Source organism: Pinus tabuliformis, chromosome 5_2 (genome assembly GCF_031772625.1).
Source record: "Pinus tabuliformis cultivar Carrire ecotype Pingquan chromosome 5_2, CPIR1, whole genome shotgun sequence".
Taxonomy (NCBI): Eukaryota; Viridiplantae; Streptophyta; class Pinopsida; order Pinales; family Pinaceae; genus Pinus; species Pinus tabuliformis.
The window spans coordinates 831,018,871-831,042,289 of NC_142306.1; the positions used below are offsets into that span (position 1 = coordinate 831,018,871).

The 23,419-nt window shown below is 34.5% G+C and overlaps 1 pseudogene; it reads right to left on the reverse strand.

Annotated features, from left to right (window-relative positions):
• Positions 1-21,944: 21,944 nt before the first annotated feature.
• Positions 21,945-22,826, reverse strand: LOC149161894 (putative protein phosphatase 2C 53 pseudogene; annotated as a pseudogene).
• Positions 22,827-23,419: the final 593 nt, after the last annotated feature.

The following is a 23,419-nucleotide window of genomic DNA, read 5'->3' on the forward strand; positions in this document are numbered from 1 at the left end:
CATTCCTTTGTAGCTTCTTCTTTCTCTAACACTGTGTTCCACTCTTCGTGGAAGCTTTTTGAAAAACTTCTGTTATGCTGTCATATTCACCTTGGTAAAGACTGACGCCTTGGAAATTTATGATATAATTCACTGTATGAGACTGACTTGGAGTCTACGAGCTCATCTGAGGTAGTACTACTCTTCTTAGTAATGCCGTAGTACATTTAGAATTTCTCGGAATCATTTGTAACCTTGATTTCCAAAACTAAATATATGATTTCATTCATAAGCTATTGTGACTTATGATTGCACTTCATTGTGTTTGTATTTTCCTTTCCTGTTACTAATACAATAGTACCCTTATAACTCTAAGACTATAATCATAGTAAGCAGTGTTGATTCGTCTTCATGATTTCAATAGTAGACAACTTATTTTTATATAATCCATAGGCAACTCGATTCGAATTTGTAGGTAAGTTTCATTTCATTATATGATATTATGCCAACTTCTTTTCATTATCAGTGTAGGTACGAGGTCTTTTACAAGTAATTAAAAGTCTTCTTTAAAATCATAGCATGTAATGTTCCTCTCATTCAATCATAGTTTGGCATGTAACATTGCTCTTTTTTTTAACATAGTTTGGCATGATTAAGTATTGTAATTAACTACCATTACAATATTCTTTGTATATATAATCTTTTTAATTCTTATGAGAAAAATGTCTCTTAAAAGATTATTTTTCTTTAAAATGACCATTTTTAAGGTCATTTTAAAACAAGGTACATCGTTCCTTAATGATTTCCTTGCTTTTACAACAGCAAATTCTTTCAACTTTGACCTTTAAATACTAACTTTCTTCAACTATTTTCACAACTAATTATGAGTAGAGGGTTTTTAATGAGCTTTTCTTTCAAATTTTACTTATCTCTTTCTAAATAATCACCCCATTTTATTTCCTTTTGCAGAGAACACTTTCTTTTTCTCATTTTACCTTGTTTTTTCAGGACAAGAAAGGAGGTTTTCTCTCTAATTTTGGCTTCTATTTGAAGTATGGAAAGGGTTTATGGAGGGTTTATAGAATGGTGTAAAAGGTTTATGGAGGGTTTATGGAGAAAGATGCATCAAGATTTAACTAGCCTTTCAATTACAAGTATTATGTCAAAATCAAAAGCATTAAAACAAAAAAAATTAACTTACAGAACTTTCCATTGGTTTATTGATTGTAGCTTGATTGTAGAAGTAGGCTCCTTCATGTCAACTTCTTTGTTTCTCCTGAGATGAGGTGGTCTTTGAAAGTAGTCCTTTTATGAAAGTTATTTTTTCTTGAAATGTTGTTACCATAATTGTAACCTTCTTTTATTTGTGCAAGTCCCTTCTGAATAATGTTGCTCATGTAATGTAGCTTGTGTTCAGGTCCCTTTAGACAATTTTAGATATTGAATTTTTAGGTCCCTCTATATTAAACTTGAAATTTAATAGCTTGTCTTTGAAGTTGCTTGAAGCAGTCTGATCTTTTAGATGGAAAGGATAACAAAAGCATAAATAATTTTTCTTTCCCTCTCTCTCTTGCTTATTTTGAGACTTGTCCTCAAGTCTTTACCTTTATTTTTTAAAGAAAAACAAAAAACAATATTGAGTAGTGAAAAGCATAATGAAAGGAAATGAAATAGAACTCTTTTTATTTTTTAGAATTCATATTAGCCACATAATTTGGTTTTCCAGTATGAATTCAAGTTCGTACTGTGCTAGGAACCTGGATTTTCACAGTGAAACCTCTTTATTATTATCGAACTTTTTTTATTATTATTGGATGGAATTGGAGTAGGGTTTGAAAGATTATGAAATTAATTTAAATTGAAGTCATGATCTAAGAGTAGATGGATAGATGGATAATAGGTATAGACTTCAACATGGATGTTCATGGAGCTTAGCATACTATATGGATGATGAATGAAACCATGAACAATCTGAAATATGAAAGGTTTATTTGGAAATGGATGTGACTTGGAAATGAACTTGTCTTCTTCTTCTGTTGATTGGATTCATGTCTTTTTCCTTTATCTCAATCCATCTTATAAGATTATAAGTGTTGTTGGTCAGAAATTGAAATAAATCTTCAAGAGCTTTGAGTTTATTTGGATAAACTCAACATCAGATAAATTTCATCATTGTTTTCACTTGAATATTCATAGATATGAATTTTTAAAGATTGACTTTGAAAATTCCTTCGTCTGTGCAGTTGACCCTTTAAATCTTCTTGGGGCCTACAAAAACATAGCACTTTCCTTCAATACAGTATTATATGATGGAGTAAGAGAGGTTTAAAGTCTCTCGTCTTCCAATAAATATGTAACCAATGCTTGAAAAACAAGTCCAAAGATGATATACAAAGAAAATGCAATTGTTTACCACTTGAGGAGTGGTGGCCATCCAAGACCTCCTAGTGATATTTTGTTCACAAAATCTTTGATTTATGTCATATTAGAGTGATTACAAATCCAAGTTAGAGTGAATTCATATGGATACTTCCACTATATATAGGTTCTCAAAACGGTTTAAGGTGATATGCTAAAAATGATGAAGAATACATTGTTTGATAGAGTTGCTTTTGAATTTTTTATTAAACCAACAGTCACTATTTGGAGTGTAACGTTTTCGTTGAAGATATGATTGATGTGATTCCACTTGGAGATTAAAGTAGATTAACTTTTTTCTATCTAGTAGAAATAGGTTTTTAAAACTCTTAATTTTGATAATGAATAGACCTAGGAGACAGAGTTTTACTATGCTGATTTGAAGACATGTAGTCACTGAATGTGGCATAACCTTTTCATTTGACCTCCAAATGGGATGGTTCAAATTGTGTTATGAACTAGACTTGAATATATATATATATATATATATATATATATATATATATATATATATATATATATATATATATATATATATATATATATATATATATATATATATATATATATATATATATATATATATATATATATATATATATATATATATATATAGTTTTTGAAAAGAAGATGATTTTATATGTGAAGTATTCCTATGAACAGTCAAGGCCTAGAATAGTCACCATGCCGATTTTTCGACAAGCAGTTAGTATTTTGCGCATAAAATTTTCATATGATATTGGATTGAGGTGATTAAAATTGATTTGTAAACTTATTTCAAGGGTTATCTTTCCTATGAATATCATTTTAAAATGTTTCCATTTGACCCCTAAATAAAGGTTGTACTAACTCTATCCTCAAAATTTCACTTGAGACCTAGTTTTTATTTTGATCATATCCTTTTGATTTGTGATCCAAATTGAAAATTTCAAAATGGATTTAAAAACTAGATTTTAAGATATATATTGTTTAAAAACATGTTTTCAAAATGATCATATATGGTTACCTGAAATAGGATTGTCTTCACTGCATTTTTCCATGAAATCCTTCCAAATGAGTATTGAACAACGATTTGAAGAATTATTCATAAATTTTTTAAGAAAAAGTCTTATTCATTTTACCTATTTATTTATTTATTATATTATACCCTACTCTATTGTTGAAATAATTCATTCTCTCAAGTGTAAGATAATTTCCGATGCATCCATTTCCGTAACAAGATCATAAGTAGACTCATATCTAAAGTTTAAAAAATATACTTTAATGAATGCTTGGACATGAAAATTGTGTTTATCATAAAGATTTGATCCTAAGGAATGTTGAAAATTGGAGTGGTGTTGTGGCCTAATGACTAGTTGAAATCAAGTTTTGAAATGATCTTTGTTTGTTTGGGTCTCCTTAATTTCTTAGCACAAAGTTCTCCTTGTGGAACTTGTTCAAAATCTTGAATGCACAAGGGATATTGTGATATACATGCTATAAAATCTTCAATCTTTGGCTCTAATGGTTGATCTTCAATGCATATCCATGAGTTGTTCACCTTCTTACAAAGATAGCTAAAAGAAAGTTTTAGGTTCTCTTTTTGTGGATCATTTTCATGAATGTTTTGTTCCTCTTCTATGTTTTGAAATGAAGATTCATCCCTAGTGGCCATTCTAAATTGTGGACAAGGATTTAAGAAGATCTTTATGGTGGCATACCCTCATTCTCTAAATGAATTTTTTAACATCATGTTTTGTAGATCTTGTTTTGAAAATGGATTTTGTAGTTAGTGAGTTTTTATTAGTGGTTGGGGGTTTTGTTTTCGGGAACTATCTTTCTAATTTCTATGTCTAAATCTGAATAACCATAATGAATTTTTTTTTTGTTTTTGTGATTTGTTGTTGTTATTGTATTTTTTTAAACAAGCTTCCTAACTAATTTTATCTAAGCGTGCTTCTCGGAAAAGGTGCCAAAAATGTAGGTCTAATTTATGAAACTAAATTAGAACATATATTTAATTATTAACCCGGATTAGTAAACTTAGAAACATGCTAAAATATATGGATCTTAGATCTAATTAAATTAGGAACCCAATGTTTAGGATTTCAAAAGTTGAATGCAAACCAAAATGGGAGACTGACAATAAGTTCCCTCCAAATTTTAGCTAAAGGAGTACTCAATAGGTGTTTGACACTCGAAGAATTTCATGCAACAAAATAAGGGGAAGGATTTGTATATCCATAACCTTATGATAAATCTATTCACATCTAGTCACTTTCCACACTGAAGTATTTCTAAATTTTCTTACTCATTGACATGTCTCATGCTTTTATTGTTGAAGAATGCCAAGTTTTTTAGTATCAGAGATATCAATGATGTGCTTTATAAATTTCATCGACATCATCAATTTATACCATTGTCATTTTCATTTTTCCAAACTCTTGAAGTCTTTCTCACTCTATTTAATTGATTTTACTAGAGTCCTCGTTTCAAAACACTAGAAGCGTTGGCTCATTGACTGGTGAGTACTTTTCAAGTAGTGTGTTGAAACTTGGTCAAATTCTCAAGTTGGTTTAACTTACAATAAGTCTTTAAAACTCATTTCTCTCCACCTTAATCAAGATTATCTAGTGTAGTCAAACAATTTACCATTAAATTATAATTTTAATAAGGTTGTGGATTAACATCAATGGATTGTCTGAGCTTTCTCCATGTAAAAAAATGAAAATATTTCCTGGCTAAAAATTAAATGGAACAAGATACTAGTTTATTCTCCATTAGACTATATTAATAGTGGTCTACATCCATGGAATTTAATATTATAAGTATAAAACCATTTAATTTTGTATTAGGAAATTGATAGCCTGATTACAATAGGGCTAATGGCCACAAACCCACCTCCTACCTTTATGACTCCACAGAAAGCAACAAGTACAGGATTATCCTCCTCTACTTAAGTACTTGAATTTTAACACAAATCATAGATCAAACTGCACTATGAAGAAGTTGGGGGACTTGCCTAACCTTCATGGTAATTTTTGTGTGGCTGAGAATTAATTCTGACCAATCAATTCTCCTCTAGCCTCGGCGACCCCAATAAATTCCACACTTGTCAGTCCTTCAATGATGAGACTATTTGAATATTATTTAGTTTGCACTTTTGAAGACTAGGCATGGAAAGTTATTGTAATGCCTTCCCTAATCCTTGATCATGTTCACATATAAAAATAATCCAAGTATATTTTTTACAAATTCACATAATTTCCTCGAAATCCTTGTAACCTTATATCGACATTGAAAGTATCAAAATATTCACCCACTTGTTCCCCAAGAGTTTCCCCACCTGATAACATCAATATAAAGGATCTACAAGCATTAGCATTCAAACTTGGTGCAAGCAGGGGAAAAACTAGTATGTGGTTATAGTAGACAAGTTGTCATATATAAGGCACCCTTCCAAATGGGATCCATTTAAAATCACAAGAAACAAATCTGTCTATACATGGTATTCACAACCTCAACTTTGAGACCTATGGATAGAGGGGTTTCGCACTAAGAAAATACCTATATTGTCTTGCCTCAATGGGATTAGCAAGCTCCATATCGACATAAGTTACAAGAAGTTTGATCCAAAGTCAAATCATCTCTTTCCAACTAACTTGCTCAAAAAATTATAATAGACTTAATGGATTCCACTTCCTCCTATTAAATGTGTACCACAAGTTATAGATAGAATGCATAAAATGCTAACCAAATAAATTGGTGGTGTAAGTCCCTTCAAAAATAAATTGCCTATAGTAGAAAATTTGGATTACAATTTGTTCCAAAATAAGTCTCAAAGCCCTGGAGATAGCTTTGAGTTATAGTTCAAAATTTCAAATAAATCTCAAAGCCCTGGAGATAACTTCGAGTTCCAGTTGAAACATTTGCATTCAGATTTCATTGGTAGTGACTTTCTGCCTCACACCTTACCTTGTTTATTCATTTCTTCAATTTAAAAAGGAAATGTCATGGAGTTCTATTCATTGATTTTATTTAAAATGGAAATTCTATGGAGTTATAGTTTAGATAAAGTTGGTTTGTGTTTTTATTAACAAACAAATTTTTTAAAGCATAATCAAGTTAAAGTTGGTTTCTATTTTTATTAAAAATATTTGAAATGTTTTTGGTGAGGTTGGAAACTTGTCTTCATGTGGAAATTAGCTTTTACAACAAGATAAGCATAATTTAAAGATTTTTATTTTTATTGAAGTTGGAATATAACTTTTCTAAGAATTTTAAAATATAATAATGTTTAACAACAATATTTAACTATTAATTAAATTTCAAGAGTAAGTCGTAGAGTCCTTAAATAGCTTCTACAGGTGTTTTTTAATCAAACTATTAGTCACATGCTTAACGAAACATAGATTAATTGGTGTATACCTATCATAAGAGAAAATCATCATGCTTATCAAGGGAGATTTTTCCAAATCATGAAGTGAAAAATCTTATTGTTAATGTTAATGTCATTTTTTCTAAAGTATGATTTAATTTAGAGTATAAATTCCTTGGAGTTAAACAACGCCTCACTTTTTTAATGTATCATTAAGTTTTGTTAATGCGGGTCTATTGCAAGTGAGATCACCCTATGGTCTTGGGTTGAGAACCCCAATACAGCAGATGGCAAACAACAACAAGAAATGCTTAGGTGAACAACCTAAATGCTTATTCTATTGAACTATGCACAAGTGTCCTTACCCAGAGGTCCTACGTTTGGGTAGATCCCATAGGGTGAAAATCGTCGGCTTCTCCTAATGTCTTTGAAACCTGAAAATTATTGAAATGAAACATATACAGCAGTAGAAACATAAATCATGTTCATGATATTAACTTTAGATCATATAAATGAATGAACAATTACACATCAATAAATATTCATAAATCAATGCTTAAACATATTTAATATCGAAAACTGAAAAGCATTTATTTATTGAAGTAAGCTACAAGTAAAGTGAAGAAATATGACTTGATTCCTTCTCCAGCTCCAAGCGGAACCATCCTCCGAATGCGTCCTTTCCGAGCCTCGGCAATCCTCCTCCATCACCAATATAAGGATATCTCAAGAAAGATGAAGGATATCTCCGACAAGGAAACAAGGGTTTCCTGAAAATTTGGGGAGTGCAGGAGGCATAAGGATTTCATCAGACTCAGTCGAGGATAATCTCACTATAGTATCAAAATCTCTTTTCTCCTCCCTTAAGGCCTTCCCATGGAGGTTTATTTATACTTCTCCAAATTATTCTTTTTAGCTGGCAAACAGTTGGTCCACAAGCTATAGGAGGTGAGTAACAAGTAAGACCCACGAGCTCTGCTCGAAATTAAGGATTTTTTTTTTTTTTAGTGTTTTAACATATGTACGTGGATTGGGTATATGTCGACCTGCGTATACACTCTTTTATCACAGGGAAAAGTAGCATATAGGGAATAAAACACTGTTTTTTAGATTTTGGACAAAGTATGGAAGGAAGGGTTGCCCTAATAAGCACTAACCATATTGGATCTTAGAGAAGAGATGAATCAAATGATCTCCATTGCATAACTTGCATTGAAATTTTACTTTCTTCTTAGACTCTTTCCTACCCACTCCTCCATCATTGTCGGGTTTGTTTGCATTGCCCTTCCCATCCTGGCTCTTTTTCCTACCTCATCCTTTCTTCTTCCCATCGAATTGTTGGTTTCCTTTGGGGTTAGAAGTTTGGGTCCAGCATTTATATACGTAGGTTGAGAAGGTGTAGATACAGACGGCAATGCCTGCATAAAGGAAGCAATTTGTAAAGGCAACTACTGCAATTGATTCAGCAGGTTAACCGTGTTAGCATCAATATATCCGACTAACCCATTGGAATGGGGACCTGGCTTCAGCTTGGCTATATCAACCTTGGACCTAGGAGCATTAGGTAGAATGTTTTGAAGAACCCCAAATTGAGAATATATGAATTCTAACTGTTAGGCCCTAAAATATCCTGCTCTTTGATGAAAACAACGAACAGTGACACGTCCTTAGAGATCTCAAGTTTTAGTGATTTAAGAAACCATTCAAGAATGAACTCTTATGGAATTCTAGCTTTAACGATCCTCTTCCTTCTCCTCCATTCCTGGATATGATCCGAATGTGGGTTGCCTGATCCTGTTCAAAATTAGCCAAAATCTCAGTTCCAACATCATAGCGGACAGGCAACTGGAAATGGTTTAAAAATATAGTAGCCAAATCGACGAAAGAAGTGAAGGTGCCCCTTACCACTTCTATGTACCACTTAACTACATTTCCAATTAGGGTACATTGAAATAATATCAACCTGATTGAATCGTATATCAAGGAGTTGTACGAGCACCATAAATGGAAAGTGGTTACTTGATCACCCGGACCTTGACCAGTCTTCCCCTCAAATTTTAGTATATCTGAGGGAAGTTTGGCTGGGACCGAAGGCTAAACCAGGTTATACCTAATTGGATCATTAGTCAATATAGAGAGATCTGGCAAGTTTAGCATTGCCAGAAAAGGTAGTCGCAAAGGACCCTGAGGATTCCACCCGATGTGGGCGGAACTCCCAACATTCTAAAAAGAATGGCCTGGATTTGTAAAGGCACCAAGTTGCCTAAAGTAACTCACTGACCCAAATGAACCATAAGGAGCTCCTTGTGGTATAGAAAAAATCGGAGTTTGACCAAATCCAATGGAAAAAACTATGTAACTAGTAAAGTTTCCCCCTAGAGAAGTGTTAAAAGGAGCAAAGAGCCCCTGGTAGGGGTTCCATCCATTAGCATAGGGAGAAAAGTTCTGGAATGAAATGACAGAAGAAAATGGCATATTCCTTTGTTGGCTGAAATAATATTGATTCCCAGCTCCTAAACCACTAACCATAGGGTTTGTCCAACTTTGAAACAGATTATAATTTTGACCCATAGAGGAAAAAGGCATTGATCCCAAAGTTGGATTAGAATGTGGTATATGACCACCCCTAAATGGGAAACCTAAAAAGAATCTAATCCACTTGCCATGGATGTGGAGGTAGCTGATGGAATACTTAACGCAACCTAAGGAATCACACTGGTCGGCATTCCAAAATGGAAAAAGCCAATGCCAGAGGAAACAGCTTGAGAACTTCCACTCAAAGATGGAATGGAAGTAGAATCAAATATAACAGTGCTAGGAGTAACGAAAGGTATAGAAATAGTTCCTTTTCCTTGTATGGATACTGGAGTTTTCATACTTGTAGCACTTGTCGTGGATGTCAAGTTTGCAGTTGTGGTCATTGAAGGAAAAGATCGATATAAACCTGGGCTCAAAGGCATGCTAGTTGGAGTCTCGACATATAATAAAACGTCTGGATGATTGGGAGGAAGAGGATAATTAGGAGACACAATAGACTCAGGAAGCTCTTCAACCTTAATACCGTCTTCCTACCAGAAGAGGACTCAAGAAAGAACTAGAGTATTCCTCTCTAATTCTCTACTTGTACAAGGTCTATCTTGTGAAACAATAACTCCAATCGGAGGATAAATCTCTGAATCACCTCTGCCACCAAGTGAAAACCACTGGAGAAGTTTCTCCTCTGCCTTTGAGGAGAAGGCTCAGGACTCGTAGGTGATAGCCCATGAAGTCTCCTAGACTAACGAGCCGGTCGATTAGCCACTTTGAATAATTTGTGAGAACTCTACTTAAAGACTCAAAAACGTTGTAAAGCTAGGCCAACTAGGAGCAAAGAACACTGTCTAAAAGTCCCTAAAGATACAAAAAATCAAACTAATTTAAAGTATTTTCGCTCCGGGTGATTAGGACCGGACACCAAAATGCAAGAAAGGCAAAATCAAGGGCCTTCTGAAAATAGTACAGGGTAATTACACTCTAGGCCTACTAGCAAGTGTATCTGAAGTAGTTACACTAACATCTAGAAAATAGCCTTTGCCAGTGCAAGGACCCAATCTTTGCAAGGGTAACCTCTAGAAGTACTATTCAACGTGATGCAACATTAGCCTAAGGTGCCATGGGATTCCCCTGTGCAGCCAACTATGCGATCCCTAGGAAAGGAAACTGTGGATACAAACTCGTATCAAAATCTGGGTGGATCAGTCGTGAGGTGGGTATCTCTCTTCGTTTTCTTCACTCTCCCTCATGCTTAACTCCCAGTCACATATATTTCCCGGTCTTTCTAACGATATTGGATTTCGCTCTTTATTCAACTTCTACATTTTGTAATTTGAGCAGCCTTGGAGAGTTAACTCTCCACTCACCTATTCCAAGGCCCTAATGAACCTAAACTTGTTAGTGTTTGTTAATGACAACAATAAAAGTTCTAGTTCATTTTATTAAATCCCTTGATTTTATATAGTTGTTCTTTAAGTCAAGGGGAATTATGAGAGCTAAACTGATGATGTTTTATGACGCAAAAGAAACCAATAGAAAACTAACTATATGCATGCAGTGATTTTCTTCGATGAATAGTGATTTCTACTTAGGTTCTACGAAAAACTATATAAGAAAAATATTTTTCTTCTTTTCTGAAACAATCCACACACACCCAAAATATAAAAAAACTAAGAATGCTTAAGGTTCAAACTAACCTAATGTAAGTCGAAATGATGATGCAAGATCTTAGATAACACTCCTAAGCAAATGTTGTTCTTTATAGAGTCAATTAAGCCAAATTGGTAATGAACAAGGCAAAACAAAAAACAAAAAAAATTAAAAATTAATCTCTCTCCAAAGCTAATAGAACAAATTGCAAAAGATCACAATTTCTTCATAACCACAAAATAAAAGAATTGACTGTAAACCAAAAGCTTGGAAAAAGAAAAACAAAAGAAATGCTTTTGTGTTTTTTCTTTTAAGGAAACAAAAGCAACTTTTTGAGGTCTCAAAAGCACTATAAAAATTCGAAAGACCAATAAATAAGCATGAGTCTTTAAATCTTGCAAGTTATAAAACTCATTAATAAATGAAACAAGAAACAAGAAATACTACAAACTTGCACAAACTGATCCAAACAGCAGCAAAATATTTCAACAAAACTAACAAAATGTGTAGAAAGAAAAACCTTCAAAATTGCCAAAAAGGACTCCCAAAAAGCAAAAAAAGTAATTAGGCTAAACAAACAAGGAAAAGAAAAGCAAGGCAACTTGAAATCTGGGTTGCAAACAAGATCGAAATCAATTTCTTGTTCTAGAAAATCAGAACATCCAAGAACTTCCAAATGAATCCTTGAACACATGACACAAACCACAAACTTGCTTAAGAAGCATTTCTATGTCAATCAAGACTTTTTAGTGAGAAGCAAGTATTGAAAAAGAAATCTTGCAGGAAAACTGAGTTCTCCAGATAGTAGATGACCCTACAACAGCATAAATCACTAAGCAGAAGATCTGACTGGGCAAAGAGATTTGAAAAAACAATTCAAAAAATTGTATACGCGACTGTGTAAAGACATAGAAGCATCGCCACGCGTTCCTAATACAAGAGACTCGCATATACATGATTTTCCTTGAAGAAAATTGTGTGTATACATGACTGTAATCCAAGAAAACAATGTATACAAAGCTCAATTCGGAAAAAAAACAAAAGTCGAGGTCTGATAAAAAGGATCAGACTTGATGGGTGTGACACTATTGAATCAACCAACACTATGAAAACGACCAATTAAGAAAATGAACCCTGATTGAGAATAAACAACCCAAACTAGGAATAACTAGAAAGTTATCCACAGTGTAGTCGCCAATTCTGTTACGGGTGAGATCACCCTAGGGTCTTGGGTTGAGAACCCCAACAGAAGGATCGCAAACAATAGCAAGAAATGCTTAGGCATGAAACCTAAATGCTTACTCTATTGAACTATGAAGGAGTGTCCTTACTCGAAGGTCCTACATTTGGGTAGATCCCATGAGGTGCAAACCCTTAGCTTCTCCTGATGTCTTTGAAACCTGAAAATTATTCAAATGAAACATATACAGTAGTAGAAACATAAAGCATGTTCACGATATTAACTTTAGATTATATAAATGAATGAACAATTACGCATCAATATAAGATTTATAAATGAATTATAATATAACTCAATGCATAGACACATTTAAAATCGAAAACTGTACAACATTTCTTTATTGAAGCTACAAGTAAAGTGGAGAAATACGACCTGAGTCCTTCTCCTACTGCAAGCGGAACCATCCTTCAGATCCTTCCATTCTCGGCCTCAGAAATATTCCTCCATCACCAATACAAGGATATCTCAAGAAATATGAAGGATATCTCCAACAAGGAAATAATTGTTTCCTTAAACTTTGGGGAGTGTAGGAGGCACAGGAATTTCATCAGAATCGATTGGGGATAATCTCACTATAGTATCAATATCTCTTTTCTCCTCCCTTAAAGCCTTCCCATGGAGGTTTATTTATACTTCTCCAAATTAGTTTTTTCAGTTGGTAAACAGTTGGGCCGCGGGCTATAGTAGGTGAGTAACAGGTAAAACCCGTGAACTCCACCCGAAATTAAGGAAATTTAATTTTTTTAATTGTTTTAACATATGTACACGGGTTGGGTATATGCTAACCTACGTGTACACGATTTTATCATAGGGATAATTATCATATAGGGAATAAAACATTGTTTTCTAGATTTTGGACCAAGTCTAGAAGGAAGGGTTGCCCTAGGTCATAATCAGAGCATCAAATCTACCAAGAGTGGTAAATGGTTATATAATAGGGTCTTCTGAAAAGTATACATAATGGGTATTCGTTGGGTGTGGAATTAAATTTTGCATCCAACAAGTGCCTACACTTGAAATTTGAGTAAACCTATAAGGAGATAAGCCAAAAATACAATTAAAAATAATATATATTATTTTCCCTCCAAAATATTTACATGTAACTCCTTTTATATTTAAAGGATTTTGATTGATTTACATATTATGACATGGAAATTACATGAAAATTTCATGGGCACTTTGTTGGCCCTCATTTTTTATTTAATTTTGCTTAATTAAATACACTTAATGTCCATGTTATCCATCCATTTACCATCCATATACACCCTATTTTGACCAATTTATGCATATTCAGGTATATAAATTAATTTTTTCAACTTTTAGATGTTTTTACAAAAATTGGATTTTAAGTGCATTTTTGGACAGGATTAGAAATTCCCGTAATGGCTTCATTGATGTCATACTTGCAGGGCACCTAGGCACACACTAACATAATTTCTAAGATTAAATGAATTCCTATTGGTTCGGTCAAGCGAAGCTTAAACAAGCGCAGTCAAAGATGGTCAAACAAGTTCAGTCATTCAGGAAATCCCTAGGAAATAGGCCAAAATTAGTGATTTTGGGGATTTTCCAAATTTTGTGGAACTGAATGGGTGGATTCGACCAGGATAGATGGGATTAGGATAGATAAGGTTGTTAGGGACTTTTTAGTCAATTTTTTTTTATTATTTCTCTATTTAAGCCAAGACTATTGAAGGCTTAAGCATGTACAATTGATGTAATCTGATTTTCAGACTTTTTGAAGACTAAAAGTTAATTGAAGAACTTGTTTCATTTCAATTTTCTATTCATGCTTGGTTTATTTACTGAAGTTTCTATAGCTAATATTTCTTCAAGTGTGCAACGCAAGGGTGGAGGGCCCCCACACCAAGCTAAGTGCACTTCTTGGTTAAATTTTCATAGTTTTCATAAATTAGTTCTTGTTTCAAATGTATTTAGATGTGTGATGATTGTTGAATGGATATTGGTTTAATTCTAATATACATATGAAGGGTCACACAGGAAAATTCCCCTTCTATTTGATCTTGAACTAAAACTGAATTTCATTCTCCTTTTCTTATTTGAATTTATTTTTGCATTTCTTGTTTGAAGCAAGATTTGTGAAGAATGACAACCTGGTCCTCCTTAGTTAGGAGTCTCTTCTTTTACATCTTCTACATCATAAACCATTGTTAATTAGTGCTTTTGGATTTATGGTGGCTTGGGTGCAGGTGTGATGGATAGTCGTTCAAACTAGAAACAATTTCCTCAAGTTCTCGTGGAACTTCTTCTGTGATTTATTTTAGACAATCAGTCGTCTACCTCCAAACTTGGCTATTCTATTAAATGAGCAGAACTTCTTAATTTAGCTGCAATATGAAAAACTCTTCAATTTACACGGAATCAAAAGGAACTTAAATCTTGGTTTATTTCCTTATTGCATCCGCCTTTTCCCCACAAACATTGTTGCGCTAACTCTCCATCGTTGATCTTACCTTTCGATCCGACAGTTGTTGATTCACTCGATCGAAACTAATCGGACGCTGTTCGATGTTGATCACTTTTGTTTGATCCAATGATTGAAAACCATATCGAGTGGACCACTTGCACGATGGTTACCCTCCCAATAAAGTGGTTTTTCTCTCTCCACCTAGTGCTACGTGTCAATTGATAAATGGAATCAGGTGACCCCTTTGAATTACCACTTACCACATTTTACTCACCTGATAAATTGTTCCACTGATAAAAACCGATTTTCCTCCTCGACTAACGCATGAGATTATTTGTGCACGATGATCATTAGATCTATTGGATTTTTTTTTATCGGACACCCCTCGCTCTTCTTCAAGGTTAGCACAATTTCGTCAGGCTTTCCTCTATTCCACTATGACTTTAGCGCTTCCACATAAATTGAAGCTTAACTAGATAAAGATATGTGGTTCGTAACATGTTCGATTTAACTTAATACACAACGAAAGAGGAATTTAAATGTGATCACACCAAATCATATAGAACTCTAAAATTACGGACTAAACTGGATTTCAACAATACACCGAGATATTTCGAAGGAATCTAATCCTCCGAGATTGACCAATTATACAAGAATAAACAAAGATACAGAGATTTTTAAGCTCTAAAATCAAATCCTCATTTCTTATTCCATCCAAATCCTAAGGGTCAAAATCCTCTTACGATAGTTCGAAACTTACATAAAAACTTTACATCCAACAATCAGATCCTCAATCCAAGGATCTAATCTATCTAATACTATATGATTACCTAAGCCGCTTGATATTCTCCTCGAGAATCCCAACTAATTCTAAACTACTTGAATTAATTACAAAATCACTCAATCCCTAAATTCTAGCTCAATCCTATCTAGAAAACTTTGTAAATTGACAACTAAAGGATCCCACTCCTTTGTTTGTAAACTTTTTTTGTATTTTTGAAAAAGATTTGAAGCCTTTTATCTTCAAGCATCATGCTCCTGCATATCAGACTCCCGAGGACAAAATTCTTCATGGGCTCTTGTCAATGAGCTCTTCTATAAAATTGCCCAACTTATGTAGCATGGCTTCTGTCATCCAAGTAGATTCAGCAATCGGTTGATCTTTCCACTTGGCCAAATATTGAAAATACTCTTGTCCTCTTCTTCTTTTGAATACTCTCTTATCCAATATCTTCTTTGGCTGTAATTCCTCTGCTGTAGGTAACTATTTTACCCAACCAATCTCTTGTTATTCTTGATCCTCTGTTGTGTCATCTTCATTTCCACCTTCATGCCTGTATAAATAAACAACATTGAAAATTAGAGATATTCCAATATTAGGGGGTAACTCAATTTCATATTCATTTGCTGAAAAATTTCCTTAATACTCTGCATGGTCTAATGCTCTTGAATTTTAATCTGTTATACTGCCTTTTTGGAAATTTCTCCTTAGGTGTGCCAAAACCAAATCTCCAACCTCAAAATTTACTTCCCTCTTCTTCAAGTCTCTTTTTTTCTTGTACTTTATGTTTCCATATTGTAGTTATTGTTTTCCATGTTCATGAATTACTTGAATCTCTGAAGAAAAATCTTCTCCTGGAGCACTCCTCATTTTAGCTTTACCTAAATCTCTCAATTCAAATACTCCTCTTGGGTGCATTCCATAAACTATATGGAATGGACTCTGCCCTGTAGTCCTATTAGGAGAATCATCATATGCATGCTCAACCTATGCTAATACTTGATCCCACTACTTTGGATGTTCACCTGCAATAATTCTTAAAAGATTACCCAAACTTTTGTTCACAACTTTAGTCTATCCATCAATGTGAGGATAGTGCCAAGTTTCTTCCACAAGGTTCTCCAAAAATGTCCAACAAACCTGGAGTCTGTATCTAAAACAATGCTCTTTGGTAACCCATGCAACGTTACAATTTCTTTAAAAAACAAGTTAGCAACATGAGTAGCATCACTGGTTTTATGACATGGAATAAAATGTGCCACTTTTGAAAATCTGTCAATTACTACATAAATTGAATCATGTCCTCTAGAAAAACTCCCTCTGCCACTTGTATCACCTCCTGTGTGTGCATGCTGACTTGAGTTGCTGCTAGCTCCATCTCTAGGTGTTGTAGACATTCCTCTACCACCTTGAATTCCCCTTCCTCAAAAAGTAGCTCTATTTCTAGCAGATTGTTTCCTCATGAGTTTTTCTTTGGCTTTCAATACCATTTGATAAGCCTCTTTTATAGTTTTAGGAGACAGTAAACTTATCTCATCTTGAATCTCCATTCTAAGTCCATTTACATATCTTGCAACCTTCACATCTGTATCTTGGATTTGCCCTGCTCTTATACTTACTTTGTAGAATCCCTATGTTTATTCTTTTACTATCATAGACCTCTGTCTAAGGTTATGCATTTGTCTAAACAATGAAAGCTAGATTGCATCCATAAAGAAGGAATTGGGGAAAAATTTTGAAATGAATGATTTGGGCTATGTTCATTACTATCTTGGCATTGAAGTAACCCAACATCCGAAGTCCATATTTATTTCTCAAAAGAAATACATTGGAGATCTGTTGAAAAAGTTTTGCATGACAGAGTGCAATCATCTTACTACTCCAATGGAACAAAACTTAAAGCTCACATCTATTGAAGGAAAAGAATTTGAGGATGCAACAAAGTATAGATAGCTTGTAGGAAGTCTCAACTAACTAACTACTACTAGACCAAACATTTCGTTTGTTGTTGGAATCCTCTCCAGGTTTATGCAAAAGCCTTGTGAGGGACATTGGGCTGCTGCAAAAAGAGTTCTAAGGTACTTGAAGGGAACTGAAGACTTTGGAATCAAGTATACACAGGTGGAAGACTTCAGCTTGATTGGATACTCTGATTCAGACTTCGATGGAGACAAAGAAACTGGGGTATCTACTTCAGGATATGCTATGAGTCTTGGATCAGGAGTTGTCTCCTAGAGATCACACAAACAATCAGTTCCAACAGATTCCACAACAGAAGCAGAATATGTGGTAGTAGTTGAAGCAACAAAAGAAATTATGTGGCTTAGGAAAATTCTTGAATATTTGCAGGTAAAACAAGTACAATCAACTCCACTCATGATTGATAATACCTCTGCAATAAAGTTGGCCAAGAACCCAAAGTTCCATGATCGAACGAAGCACATCAATACTAAATATCATCTGATTCGACATCATGTTGAGGCCAAAACAATCCATCTTCATCATTGTTCCACTAATGAGAAAATTGCAAACATCTTCACCAAAGCGCTTGGAAGAGAAAAGCTTGAACGATTCAAAATGATGCTTAGACTCACCAACATCCCTTCAGATTAAGGGGGGGAATGTTAACACCTAATCCTTAGGATTGGGTGAATATAATGTAAATAGATAAATAAGTAATATGAATAGTCATTGGGAGATGAAGTGAACAATCTCTCCCTCATGTATATAATGAAGACCTACCTGATGGAATAATACACACGAATCATTTTTGCCTTAAGGAGTTACTTCTTGGCCTGACAGTGCCCACACATAGTTAAAGATTGGATTTCTTTCTGCACAGCTCCGCTTGGATCTCACATTTGATGACAAGCCAATGAACATTACTCCATGGAAATCCTATTAAGGAATGTTGTTAATTAATTACTTGTTCCAGCAATGAAAAAAAGAAAGTGAAGGCTTTGGCCTCAGCCCATTTCCAACCCAAGCTATGAAAAAGGTTTGTAGATGACACTTGTGTCGTCTGGTCTCATGGCCAAAAAAAGTTAGATCAATTTTTCTAGCATCTCAAAAATTAATCTACCTCCATAAATTTCACTATGGAGTAGGAATTTTATGGGTTCCTACCTTTTCTTAATGTTCTCATTTCAAAGAAGGATGATGGTTCTTTCTCCCACCAAGTGTTTCGAAAGAAAACTCACAAGGATGATGGTTCTTTCTCCCATCGGCGAAATTGACATGATGGATTGGTAGCATTAACCCCAAATGTGGATGGTGTGATGGAACCATGGTGATGTGACTAGTGAATGGAACAACCCGACCCGACTCGGATGCGGAGTGAAAGTGTCATGTTCAAGAGCGACTTGCTACCAACAAAGTTTCTTCAAGTTTTCTTCTCAATTTTTCCCCAGCCATTGTTGACCAGTACCTCTTTATTTTGGTCAAGCTTGAGGTGGATAACATATGCTTGTTCTATAATTTTCCCTTCGGGCAAACCCATCGCTATGTTTTAACGAGCTTATCGATAGTGAAACTCGTTCTTGTATGTTATGGACAAGTTTGTCGCTATTTAGTTTTAACGAGTTTAACGACAAAGATAACTCCGTCCTTTTCAATTTTAGAGAGTCTGAAAAGGGACGTAAAGGAAACTCAAAAAATCCTTTTTCGTCATCTAATCCCTTAAGTTTGAAAAAGTATAAAATAATACAAAAGGGATGAATTTTCGGTAATTTTAATGAGCCGAACAAAATAAGCGCTCGATATTTTTGTGTAATAATCCCTCAAGTTCAAAAATATTAAAATCTAAAGGAGGGATAGCATTTCCGGTCCCTTTAACGAGCTGGAGAGGCCAATGGCTCAGCAATATTTTCATATTTTACGAGTCAATTGAAAAGAGCTTAAAGGAGACTCGTCTTTGAGGAACGAGTGATAGATTCGGGTAGCAGCTGATTCCAGGTAAGGGTTGGAATTTTCCAATCACGGCAATGTCACAAGGATGGCTAACATGATCACTCTTCGCAGTTGTTCCTCAAAAGGGGTAAACAATCAAGTGGAGGTGAATGATCGGCCAATACAGAGTGGAGGTGATGATGAGAACACGACCAAGGCTTCAAAGGCTGATGATAATACATTCACAATGGTTATTTACCGGAAAATGGTTCATTTTTTAATGAGCTTAAACGTTGGGGGAAACACTTGCTCATTGCTTATGTTTATTTTTAACGAGCTTGAATTCCGCGTTAAAACTGCTCGAGGCGGGTTTATTATTTAACGAGCTTGAACCCTGCAGTAACACTGCTCGTGGTAGGTTTATTTTTTAATGAGCTTGAACCCTGTGGTAACATTGCTCATGATAAGTTTTCATGCCCCTAGCATAATAACACAAATCGAGGTGCATGCCCCCCAAGCTTCATTGCATTCATCTTGGTGGTTGGAATGAAGGTTTACCTTCGAGATCTTCGAAAGACTCGACTTTGGAAAGGGAGTCGTTTCATTTTTTAATGAGGTTGACACAGTAAAAGAACTATCCTCATGACTCCCTGTTTTATTTTTTAACGAGGTCAACACGAGATAAGAACCATCCTCAGAATCCACCGTATTTACAGTATTTGATAGAAAATAAAAAACTGAAGGATGATTAAGGTTGCTGGAATAATCTTCGTGGTAATCCGGAAGATGGGAGTGATGGTGGTAATCTTCCCATGGTGCCTCTCATATCATCATTGATTGAATGATTCCTTCGTCTGTAGAATATACATGCGACCAAGGATTTGAAGAGGTGCCATATTCCTTAAACCTATCTATCCAAACACTCGATGAGCGTTGATTTGGGTTTGCCCCCCCAGGCCAAGAAAATTGATTGCTACAATATTTCTAAAATGGCGATGATCCATGCTGACAAAATGTTTAGGAATATTCCTAATCCATTAGATATAGAAGATTTCATATTGCAGGTTTTCACTATGGCCACTTCCGCTAGATTACTCGGAGGCGGTAGGGCAAAAGTACCCATTAAGGCAGGGTCTTAAATAGAAAGCCCATCTCCTTAATGTTTTTGTTAATAATGGATGTAGTAGGCACCACATTCTTATAGCTTTCCTTAAAGCTAGCATAGGTCCCATGTTTAAGAAATACCTTAAAGATCAAATCTCAGGGATGCATCTCTCTTTCATCCAAGAGACCACTGACAAGATTGTGAGAATCCTAAGGAAGCATAACATCCCCTCAAATTTTAGACCCCTTAACACCATTCATAGCTCCCTAAGATCTATAAAAAAACCTTGTTGACCCCAAGGATATGAAAGGTGTTTATGTTATTTCATGTTCTTTTGGGACCTCCTGTGTTGGGGAAACTGGGCACTCTATTAAACAGAAAATTCATGAGCACACAGCTGACATCAAGCATGTGAGGACCTAGTCTTCAGCTTTGGCAAAACATCCATAAAAGACTAAGCATCATATATGCATTGAGGGTCATTGCTAGGGCTGCTCCTTTTCATCACTCGAAAGTTTAGGGAGGCCATTGAAATTGAAAGAAGGCTGAGTAATCTTAACAAGGATGACGACTGGAAAATTAGTAGTTGTTGGATCATATGCCATAGTATGTATAATCATCTCTGCAATGTCATGTGAGGGTGTCTTAAATGCCTGATGGAAGGCTAGATATTTGTTGTGACATTTAATATTTGTCCTTTGTCCTAGCTCCATTTAATGCAAAGTTCAAGACATGGAATTTGGACTATCTGTGGGTCCTGTGCGAACACACAAATCTAGGCTAGAGAAATTTATTTCTAAAGTTTTGCACCAGTAATTTAACAAAGTGGAAACTTTGTTTCTACGTAAAAACATGGTTTAAGTTTCTATGAAATGGGAATCTGAGTGTAAGTTATATGAAATTGTCCACTCAAGAAAATAACCAAGATCATTAAAAATTAAAAATTATATATGTGTGTGTGTTGTGTGTATTATGAAATTGTCCACTCAAGAAAATAACCAAGATCATTAAAAATTAAAAATTATATATGTGTGTGTGTTGTGTGTATTGTCCAAAATGAAAATCTATATATATAAAAACTATGTCTAATGTATTTTTTAATTTTTATTTTAGCCAACATAAGCAAAATTTCAACTTTGATGAAGAAGTGTTAGACATCACACTAGAACCTCTAGGCTAAACAAGATATTTATTAACCTATAATATATTAATATATGATCATAATTATTTTTAGACAGGGATTAATAAAATATGTATAATAATTACATTAAATAAATTATAATTTTAATATTTTAATATTATAACATTATAAATATTTTAAAAATAAAAATATTGACCATAGATATTTTATTTTTTAAATTACTAGTTAATTATTTAAATAATAATCCAAATTTTTTCCAATCAAAATTATAGATATAATAATCAGGAATTAATTAGCCACAAAATTAACAAGGTGGGATCTTTGTTTTTCAAGTATTCATCGTTTAATGAAACATATAATGATCAAATTTGAGTTAGTTGGAATCTCTAAGGATTTCCCCACCCTTGATGGCAACGTTGGATTCTCTACAGATTTTTCTCAGCCTTCAAAAAATGTGAGAGCTGAACTATCATAACAGTTATATCATCATTGGATCCTCTGGCTCGTGCTACCTGCACCAGCTTCTGGCAAGCAGATGAAGGACCTACTAATGGTATCCGATTAACTTCAGGCACCTCATTCTGGAGGCAAAAAGGCTTCGCAATATCCACCGCTTCTTGATCACTCACCTCGTCCCACAGGCCATCGGATGCCAGAATTAAAAAGTCACAGTCCCCTGTAATTGGAATAATTGTGGTATCTGGTTCAGCTGATATCAATTGTTTGAAGTTGGCATCGCCTATTGCCCTGGACACTGCTAGCCCTCCCTGAACTCGCCAAACTGTGCCTATGCGATAAACATATCCACCCCGTTTCTCTATGCGTTGTTGCTCGTCTGGCCTTCCAGGGTTGTGATCACATGTCAGAGCTTGGGCCTCTCCCCTTCTTCTGCTAATAACTGCTCGGCTATCCCCAGCATTAGAAACAACTAATAAGTTCCCTATGATCACAGCACTTACGCAAGTAGTACCGCTAACCATGTCAGTTCCCTTGCTCAAAAACCCTTCATCTGTTTTCAAGTACCCGGCTCTCACTGCCTCTTCAATACTATTCTTCCTTTTTATTTCGTCTGCCACTTCTGCGGCAAAATTTGCAGCTTTCCTGCCTCCGTGACCATCAAATACACCGAAAAAGGGGACATGGAGTGACTGTGACTGTGACTCTGACTCTGATTGTTTGGAAGTTGGCAGAGGACGAATATTGAAAGTTGTGGCCTTGTGGAAATCCTCCATCTTTCCTTTGACGCCCTTTATGCATGAAACACCATAATGAAAACCGTCCAAGAGCGTACTTGGAGAAAACGACATCGAGGCTGCTGATAATCTGTTCCGGAAATTAGAAGCTATGCAATATTTGAGCACTGTCACACTGCTTGCTTTTGTTTCAAGATCGCTTGCAACAAATCAAGGTACCGCTTGTATATTGATTTGTATGGCCTTCATGGGTCATTTCACGCAGATAACTCTCTGCTCGCAACGGTTCATTTCATGATACCAATGTCGGTTTGATTTAATAAATTTTATACTACTTTTAGTTTTAGTTATGAATTATTACGAGTTGTTTTAGTTTTAGTTATGAATTATTACATGTGGTTTTAGACTATTAGATTATGTTGTTTTTTTTAATGGTATAGTTATATAAATTAAGTGGTTGATAACATGATAATTAGTTATTAGTATTTATTTTATGATTGGTATTTATTTTATTATATATTTTATATGGTTGAAATTTTTTATTATTTTATCATGGTCAATTTTTAATTTGTAAATAGATTTTATTATAATATTATGGTTATTAATATTTTATTTCAAAAAAAATTAACTCATTCATAGAACATTTTTTAATTAATTAATAACATATTTAAAATAATTCTCAATATTTGATATATGAATAATATTAT